The following is a 10,347-nucleotide window of genomic DNA, read 5'->3' as shown; positions in this document are numbered from 1 at the left end:
TCCCTCCTGTCAAAAAAAAAAAAGCTGTCCACAAAGGAAAGCTCACGGTTTTCCAAGTAGCAGAAATCTTACAAGAGCAGGATTTCTGATCTCAATGTCACAATATTCTAAATTAATACCCCCCCCAAAGTCTAGTCATTGGAAATCTTAAAGGCGGTTTGCTAAAGAGCTCCTGCATTAAAGGAGACATTGTCATGCCAACGCCAGCTATGAACACCTATAGGATACCACAAATTAGTAATTTAAGGAACAATTACGGCTTCATTGGAAAACAATAGAGATTAAAAATAAATGAGCTAAGCATTTAACACAAGAAGTCAAAACAACCAAACATTATGAAGCCTAAAGGAAAGGATTAATGAAGATAAGAGGAAGAAATAAATAGAAGCCCCGCCCCCAAAGTTAGCAGGTTAATAAATAAAATCAAGAGGTAATTCCCTGCAAAGACCAGCCAAATAGACTCTGGCAAGTCTGATTTACACACATAACATTCCGGATGATAAAGGAGGCACAGTCTCTGGCAGGATGGATGACTGTGGTATCGTCGCCCGCACCCTGTACAAAAACCCAGAGAAATGCTGGACTGAATGTATCCAAAAGCCGGGTGTGCAGTGGCTGGGAACAGCAGCCTCCTCGGTAGTGTACGCAGCCTGTTGATTGTCTGGGTGGCCCTCAGGGACCTTGGAGACAGCCCTTTCCGGTGGACACTGAGGTTTGGCCTCATGCTATCTCCCATCTAGGCTCCAGACAGGCATGCGGGGTGCCGTTAGAAAGCCCCAGGGCACAGTGGGCAGGGTCCACCTTGGCCAAGTCATCACGTCCACCGTACCAAGCTGCGGAACGAGGAGCATGTGAGTGAAGCCCTACGCAGGGCCGAGTTCAAGTTCCCTGGCCACCAGAAGATCCACATTTCCAAGAAGTGGGGCTTTACCAAGTCCAATGAGGATGAATTCGAAGACATGGGGGCTGAAGAGTGGCTCATCTCCAATGGCTATGGGGTCAAATACCTCCCTAATTGTGGGCCCTTGGACAAATGGTGGGGTCTGCCCTCATGGGAACCTGGACGCTGGCCCTCCCCGTTCATGCCCACCAATAAATCCTACTTCCTGTCAAAAAATGTTATAAATATATATAAATTGGGTGGGGTTTTTTGTTTGTTTGAGATGCACAGCAATCTCAAAATAAAGAAGGAGAAACCATCAAAGGCCAGAAACGAGGGGGACATTGTAAGCCAGAGTACTAAGCGTGAGGTGACCCTAGCCTGGCCCAAAGGACCCAGGTATCAGCCCTGAGACTGGAGCCTGAATGCAACAGAGGCCCAGGGAGGTGGCCCAATGACCTTATGGGGTGCAGGGCGAAGACTGAGATCCCTCCACGAGGCTGGAGCGCTCAGGAGTCACCCTGCTTGGGAAAATGGGACTCGAAACGCTCTGGCCACTTCTCCTGAGGAGCAAGGAAGGGGACACCAGACCGGCACCCTGGGTGGCCCCGTGACACGTAATAACTCATGCTTGGGCTTCATATAGCTGTGGGACCCAAGTTTATGCCACCTTCACGGTATGGAAACACACGGGGCGGGCGGGGGGGGGGGGGGCACGAGGAGGGAGAGTCGGCTACATAAATGTTAACTTTAATTATTTAAAATTAAATATAAAATTAAAAAACCCACTTCACCAGTAGCAGCCATCGCGTGGCAAGTGCTCAGGAGGCACAGGTGGCTGACGACTTACCTATCAAACAGTGTAGCTATGATGAGGAAAAGGCAGGCTGACACCACCACCCCCCACACCCCCCCATGGGACACATGTGTGACATTCCTCGGGTAGTCCCAGCTGCCCAAGAACAAAGGAAAGGGAAAAATTAATGGTCACTGATAGAGATCACAGTCTCCATCAGTTTACAAGGAAAAACAAAAGTCAGTCTCCAGAAACCTACCAACTCCGTTTCCTGGAGCCCTAACATCACCCTCCCCTCCATAGTGAAGTGGGGAACAAAGGCAAGAAGGAAATGTAAATAAAATTAAATTTCTTTAGAACCTGAAGCCCACTGACAAATATTTGAGGCAAAGGGAGTATAACATTTCTCCAGGAACTGCCCGCTGTCTTAATGTTAATGCTTTCTGAGAGGGAAAAATAACTTTAGCTCTACAATAGCTAGGCCTCCAGTATCTGACGAGCCCTCTTTAGCATATAAAGGTCCTTTTGGAAACTTCCCCTTACCAGTACCTCCCACCCCGCCCCCAACTCCATAGCATATCACCAGTCATTCCTCACAACCCCGGTGCAGCTCTTTCTGCCCACGAGTCCTGTCCCCGAGCTTTAATAAATTCACCTTTTGCACCAAAGACGTCTTCAAAAATTCTTTCTTCGCCATCAACTCTGGACCCCCACCATTATTCAAAAACTGCATCAGCTAGAGAACATTTCTAGGGCTGCAGAAATTTTTCTGCTGTGGCCTGGAGGTCTTAATCAAAGCCATAAGAAAGGGTGGGAGTAGAGAAGAAAACATATAAATATAAAGTAAAAGAAAGGATAGTTGTTTCCATATAATATCTACCTAGGAAATCTAAATAAGTCAGTTTTAAAACTAAGAGGAACCAATAGCAAGGTTCAGTAAGGGGGCAGGATCCCAAGTAAATATACAAAAATATGTATATCTGGGAATGCAAACTGGTGCAGCCACCCTGGAAAACAGTATGGAGGTTCCTCAAAAAGTTAAAAATAGAACTACCCTACCACCCAGCAATTGCACTACTAGGCATTTATCCAAGGGATACAGGTGTGCTGTTTCAAAGGGGCACAGGCACCCCCATGTTTACAGCAGCACCATCAACAATAGCCAAAGGATGGAAAGAGCCCAAATGTCCATCGACGCATGAGTGGATAAAGAAGAGGTGTTATATATATACAATGGAGTGTTACTTGGCAATCAAAAAGAAGGAAATCTTGCCATTTGCAACTACGTGGATGGAACCGGAGGGGATTATGCTGAGCGAAATTAGTCAGAGAAAGACAAATATATGACTTCACTCATATGAGGACTTTAAGAGACAAAACAGATGAACATAAGGGAAGGGAAGCAAAAATAATATAAAAACAGGGAGGGGGACAAAACATAAGACACTCTTAAATATGGAGAACAAACAGAGGGTTGCTGGAGGGGTTGTGGGAGGGGGGATGGGCCAAAGGGGTAAGGGACACTAAGGAATCTACTCCTGAAATCATTGTTGCACCACATACTAACTAACTTGGATGTAAATTAAACAATAAATAAGTTTTGGGGGAATTTTGTTTTTTTAAAATATTTTCATAACGTTTATTTTTGAGACAGGGAGAGACAGAGCATGAACTGGGGAGGGGCAGAGAGAGAGGGAGACACAGAATCTGAAACAGGCTCCAGGCTCTGAGCTGTCAGCACAGAGCCCGACGCGGGGCTCGAACTCACAGACCGCAAGATCATGACCTGAGCTGAAGTCGGCTGCTTAACCGACGGAGCCACCCAGGCACCCCATAAATAAGTTTTTAAAACATATAAGTATAACTAGGGGCACCTGGGTGGCTCCGTCAGTTGAGTGTCCGACTTCGGCTCAGGTCATGGTCTCGCGGCTCATGGGGTAGAGTTCCGCATCGGGCCCACTGTGGTCAGCTCAGGGGCTGCTTTGGATCCTCTGTCCCTTTCTCTCTCTGCCCCTCCCCCACTTGTTTGCACATGCACACGTGTGCTCTCTCTCTCTGTCTCTCAAAATTAATAAGCATTGGGGCGCCTGGGTGGCTCAGTCGGTTGAACGTCCAACTTCGGCTCAGGTCATGATCTCACGGTCCGTGAGTTTGAGCCCCGCGTCGGGCTCTGTGCTGACAGCTCGGAGCCTGGAGCCTGCTTCGGATTCTGTGTCTCCCTCTCTCTCTGGCCCTCCCCCGTTCATGCTCTGTCTCTCTCTGTCTCAAAAAATAAATAAAAACTTAAAAAAATTTAAAAAAAAAATAAGCATTAAAATAAAAATAATAATATCTATACAATGAATCACTGAGTGCAAGATGTGACAAAATGAAGAGACCACACACAACAGCAACCAAATGAATAAAAAAAACCCGAGAATAAGCTGAACGACAGTACACAAGACATAGGAAGAAACTACAAATCTCTCCTGAGGGGCATAAAGGAAGTTGGGAATAATTAGTGAGATGTATATTCCTCAACGGGAAGACCACAGAACTAAGAAGAGTTGTCCTTCAGTGAGAAGTTGGCTTTTACTCGAGCCCGTTCAGAATAGCCCCGCTATCCTACGAGCCAAGTCCGGGAACAGCCCCCAACCTACGCATGAGAAAGTCACGTCAGGCAGAGGCAGGGAGATTTGAGGGTCACATGGTAAGTGACAAAGCAGGGCTTTGAATTGAGGTTTGCAACTCACATCAGTAGCGTGGCAAAGAACGGATGATGCGCTCAATGTGGGACTCATTGGCTAATCATGTAGGTAAAATGAATTAAATCTCTACCTCATCTCATAGGCGGAAGCTGTACATGGACCGAAGAGCTACGTATTTTCACGAATCACGAATGCACTGGAAGAAATATGAAAGTACTTTTTTTTTTCTACAGACTTAGAGTGTAGGGGATCTTTTGCAGCCGGGCACAAGCCAGAAGTCCTAAAGGAGAGTGACAACGCTGAGTATTTAAAAAGGCAAAACCCCCCAAAATAAATAAATAAATGAAATAAAAAGGCAAAATCCTACCCGGCAAAGGACCCATGACCAAAGTGAAAAGGACAGTGCAGGCACGGCAGGCGAGTCACCCATGTGCGTTTGGGGGTCGAGGGTTTGCGGTGGGACGCAGACGGCGCGGTCGGGGAGAAGCTGGAGGAGTAGAGGTGTCAGCCACCAGCCACTCTGAGCACGTCCAGCTCCCCAGTCAGGCTGGGAAGGGCAGCTCGTGCCAGGCTGTGCCGTCCCCCAGTCGGTTGGGACGAGCCGAACCAGGAGCAGAGGAGAGCAAAGAGCGCTTGGGGCCTGCAACCATCACGGCTTCTGTGCGCCTCTTGCCTACAGAAACAGCCCCGAAAGAGAGCAAGACTGGGGCTGCCCTTCTTCTCCCACATCTCATGTAAACTCCTTTGGTGAATTCTACCCGGTGTCCTGCAAGGATAGATTCGGAGATACAGACTTCCAACTTAACCGAGGCTGGAAAAAAAAAAAAAAAGGTTTGCACATCACAGCGTTTTTGCCAAAAAGCAAACCAACACGTGATGAAAGCAATCCTGAGATGAAATTTTTTTTTTTTTTGCCCATGAGATTGACATGAAATTTAAAGATTGAAAACACTGCTGTTTGCGACGCTCTAAGGAAATTATCTTTCTCGCGTATTACTCGTGAAAGTATAAACAGATGCGAACGTTATAGAGGGGACAAAATGCGTCAGTTCCAAAATTTTAAACACATACACATTCTGCCGGAGCAACGCCGTTTGTATCCTAAGGAAGTAGCAGCCCAGGGGAGCCCAGATAAGGTGCAAAGGTCACTCGTGGCAGCTTTGATTGAGGCAGTGAATACGAGTACTGATGATGGGAATCATCTGCGTTTGTACCAGGAACAGAAATACAATTGTTTTCAAAATGATGTGTATGCGGTCATGTTGGAAGATTACAATATCTTATCGACGAACGAAAATTGTCACGACGGATGAGTGACTACGTAGGTAAGTGGTGAGGAGGAGGACGAGTGGGGGAGAGAGAAGGAGGTGTAAAAGTTCATGGCCGTGGGGAACGAAGGCCCATGAGGGAGTTAAGAAATCAGAGACTAAATGGAAGTGGTTTAGGATGTGGTGGAAAACTCACATTTTACTTAAATGTGAATTAGTTGTTTTTTTTTTTTTTCTTAACGTTTATTTACTTTTGAGACAGAGAGAGACAGAGCATGAATAGGGGAGGGGCAGAGAGAGAGGGAGACACAGAATCCGAAACAGGATCCAGGCTCTGAGCCGTCAGCCCAGAGCCCAACGCGGGGCTCAAACTCACAGACCGCGAGATCATGACCTGAGCCGAAGTCGGCCGCTCAACCAACGGAGCCACCCAGGCGCCCCAAATGTGAATTAGTTTGAATTCATTAGAACAGCTGTTTGGGTTTGTTACAACAGTCATGTATTGAATTTATATATCTATATTTTTGTTATGTATCTAACTTAAAAAGTAATTAATTTTTTGTTCCGTCAGAGTAAAGGAATGAAGGAAAATAAAAGCAAAGAGGTGGGGGAGAGGGGAGAAGCTGTCTCTAAAGCTCTGATACAAATGGGTGGCTTTCACGTAATGACCTACCTCCAAGGCAAATTTTTTGCAACATACTTTGGCCGCAAGAAAACACGAGGCCACATTTATGTGAGTAAAACAACTACCACTTTGAGTACGAAAAACAACCACCGGGGGCGCCTGGGTGGCTCAATCGGTTGAGCGTCCGACTTCAGCGCAGGTCACGATCTCGCGGTGTGTGGGTTCGAGCCCCGCGTCGGGCTCCATGCTGACAGCTCGGAGCCTGGAGCCCGCTTCGGATTCTGTGTCTACGTCTCTCTCTCCCCCTCCCTCGCTCACGCTCTGTCTCTCTCTATCTCAAAAATAAACATTAAAAAAAAAGAAAAAGAAAAACAACTACAGGAATGTAGAACTTCAGCATCCAGGTGAACACCTGTTATCAAAAGCGTGTCTGCTTCTTCCAGGATATAGCGTTGCTTTCCCAGAGTTACAAGAGCTGAGTGTTCCCAAATGCAACAGAGGCCACAACTCCAAATCCTGACGCTTGGGTTTCGTGGGTTTCGTGGACAAGATGTGCCTACGTGTCTCCTGCTCTTTTACCACTGGACTTGCAGGCGTGGTGCCTCCTCCCACTCAACATTTCAGTCGGTACTTATCTCTTGCGACTGATCACAGAGACCTTTAAATCGTCACTCTGCTCTTCCGTGATTTATTAACCTCACTTTGACTCCCGAGGAAAGAGTCACAACGTAGACGGTTCTGTCGTTGTAGGAAAATAACAGTTGCGTCGAAGCTGGATTTTCTCGCTCTTTCGATGATGACGGTGGTGATGATGATGATGGTAATGATGAGGAAGGCCATCGTGGTGATGGTGAGGATGGAGATGACCCTGATGATGGTGAAGCGGATGATGATGATAGCGAGCATCCGCCATGTGCTAATCCTCAGCCAGTCGGTGCTCCAAGAGCCCTACGTATATGAGTTCATTAAGCCTCACAGCTACCCCATGGGGTCAAAATTATTACCTTCCCAGTTTGCAGATAAAGAAGCCGCTCCCCACTGCTTGACCACAGTGGGAAGGGGCCGAGGGTCTCAGAGCCTCCGCCGCCTGATTCCGGGGTCTGCAACCTGCCTCCTTACTCGTGGGAAAATCTGCTTACGGCCAATTAACTCAACAGCCTGGGTACAAGCTGGGCTTCATCCCGTCTCACGCTTCCTTTTGTTACCCTAACCACAAGCTAAGATACCCTGCATATCAAAGAGGTGTGTGGCCCAGTGCCCCACACAATCAAGTACCGGTCCTAGGTACCGCCTGGGATTCCATGCACCCAATGTGGACTCCATCCCCAATGCTGAGCTGGTCTGCAGTTCCTAGGAGAGAACTAAGCACCCAACACAAGTCAGCATGGGGCACGATGTGTCCTTCCATGCCCTGTACTCTAGACAGATGTCTAGATGAATAAAAATTCTGAATAAATGATGAATAAAATGAATGAATGATGAATGATGAATAAAAATTCATCTCATTCTGAGATGAATAAAAATTGTCCCACCTGAGAGATGAGGAAACTGAGCATGACACAATGTAAGAAATCCGTCTAAGATCAGAGAACCAAACAGCAAGGTGGGGCACTGTTAAACAATGACCTAAAAACGCTTATCCGCGTCCTTAAATTCCCTAAAAGTGATCCTGAGTAGCTCCCGCGGGCCACAGTACCATCTGAAGGTGACAAGGTCAGCCCTTCCCTGGGGCCATGACCATGTCTTCTCTGATGACCCAGCCCCTTCCCAGCACTCATGCTGCAGGGCCCCAAGCCTGTGCAATGGCTGGCACGTGCACTGAGGTGAGGCAAGGTGACGTTTCCCAGGAGGGATGGGAAACTGCATCCAGCTATGACTTGAACCGTTTCTTCAGGCGACTGAACCACTGCAGGTGCTCACCCTGACCCTGGAACGGCGGCCCCCGGGCAGAGTCCTGACGCGACCTTCACGTGCCCGCTGAGTGCTGTCGCATGGGTGCACTGACCTCTGTGGGTGCAGGCTCAGCATCATCACTCAGTAACGACACCATCCATCTGGGTTTTTATTTCTTAAAACCCCTTGATTGAGTTATGACCGACTTACAAATGCCTGTATGTATTTGTTACACACCTTAATGTTTGGAGATTCGCATATACCCACAAACCCGTCACCATAATCGATGCCATGAACCTATGCATCACTTCCAAAAGTTTCCTCCTGCCCTCTTCCTTTTTGCGTGTAAGAACACTTAACCTAAGACCTGCCCCCTTACCAAATTTGTATACTGTAGTACGAGGTACGAAAACACTCACCGCAGGCATTACGCTGCAGAATGGATGTGTTGTAGACTTGTAGAACTAAAACTTTGTACCTTTAACTAAACAGACCCTGGCCCCCCAGACCCTGTAACCTCCCCCTCGAATTTCAGCTTTAAGAAAGAAGGAAATAAATCCTGCCGTATGTGACAAAATGGGTGAGCCTGGAGGCTGTTTATGGTGAGCAAAATAAGCCAGACACAGAAGGACAAATATTACATGATCCCACTTATACGACGACGAATCCAAAATGGTCTATCTATCTGTCTTGGGTTTTTTTAATGTTTATTTTTGAGAGAAAGAGAGAGACAGAGAGCCAGCAGGGGAGAAGCAGAAAGAGAGGGAGACACAGAATCCGAAGCAGACGCCAGACTCTGAGCCGTCAGCACAGAGCCCGATGCGGGGCTTGAACTCAGGAAACATGAGATCATGACCTGAGCCAAAGTCAGATGCTTAACCAACTGAGCCGCCCAGGTGCCCCTCTCGCTGTCTTTGGATGAGCTAGATGTGAGCTCCACACAGTATCTAACCCATTCAACTTACACTTATTCATCCATTGAACAGATACTCACTAAACACCAGTGACATACTGATCACCAAGGACAGAGCAGTGGACAAAGCAGGGGTGCAGATTAGCACTTACAGATTGGAGAGGAGCACAACAGGTGAGGAGGCATCATAAAGTACATGCAAGGGTTACAACGAGCTAAGTGGGATCATGTCACCTGAGGAATTGGAAATCATTCCAGAGAGAGGGTGAATTCAGTCCGGATGGGTGGATGATAAGAGTTGGCTTGGTCAACAAGGAATGGAGGCAGAGGGAGAGCCAGATTGCCCAGCAGGGGGGAAACTAAGGACTTAGCTTAGCAGTTAGAGAGACAAAGAGAGGAAGAGAACACGAATGGCTACCATGTCTGGGTACCGTGAGCAGTACGCCATGAGAGGGCTCAGGGTTCTAGACCCAAGAGGGGGCATTGGAGAGGAAGGCACCCTACAGCATGAATGAGTACGTGGGGAGCCTGTGAAGGGTTTAAGCAAACTGAGACATGGTCATATGTGCATTATCGATAGATCATTCTGGATGCAGTTTGGAGTGCATTGGGGAGGCTCATGTCTGGAAGCACAGTGAGGAGCCGTCGCATCATCCAGATCCAAGATGGCGGAAGAGGGTAGTTGCTGAGGACATGAAGAGAACTGGATGCTTCTAGAGATTCTTCTAGAAACAATATGAGGTGAAGGATTGGATGTGGGAGGTGAGGGAGAGAGAGAACAGTCAAGGAAAACACCCAGGCTTCTGGCTTGGGCACCTTGATAGAGGATGTTACTGTATTCCCAGAGACAGAAATTCTGGAAGGTAAGATAGCTTCAGATAACAGGGAGTCCATTTTCACTTGGAACACGTTTGAGTTGGAGAAACTGAGGAGCAACCACGTGGGGTTTCCCCGTGGGTGAAGGTGGCTCACCGGGGCAGGAGCTCAGGAGAGGTCTGAGACGCTGATGCCGTTTGGGGTGTTATCAGGATGGGTTGTTATGTTATAGACATGACAGGTGGCCCGGGGTTTGTGCGAATGGCACAGAGGTCCTTGGACCGGCCTCAACATCGCAGGCAGGAAGATGAAGTCACAAGCACGTGGAAGGGCAGCGGGGGAGAGGGAGACAGAACCCAGCATGCGTGAAGCATCAGAGACCTGGGATGAGCATCTTCGGAGGAGAGTGAGGTCCACAGCGGCCCAGGCTGCAGGGCAGGGAGCTGAGACAAGGACGGGCCCGGATTCA

At 47.9% G+C, this 10,347-nt stretch overlaps 1 pseudogene; it reads left to right on the top strand.

The window, feature by feature from the left end:
* The first annotated feature begins 587 nt into the window (after nt 1–587).
* On the top strand, nt 588–693 carry LOC113594457 (uncharacterized; annotated as a pseudogene).
* The last annotated feature ends 9,654 nt before the right edge of the window (nt 694–10,347 follow it).

This window comes from Acinonyx jubatus, chromosome C2, assembly GCF_027475565.1.
Source record: "Acinonyx jubatus isolate Ajub_Pintada_27869175 chromosome C2, VMU_Ajub_asm_v1.0, whole genome shotgun sequence".
NCBI classification, from domain to species: domain Eukaryota; kingdom Metazoa; phylum Chordata; class Mammalia; order Carnivora; family Felidae; genus Acinonyx; species Acinonyx jubatus.
The sequence above is the reverse complement of the archived record's forward strand: the minus strand, read 5'-3'. Positions and strand labels throughout refer to the sequence as shown.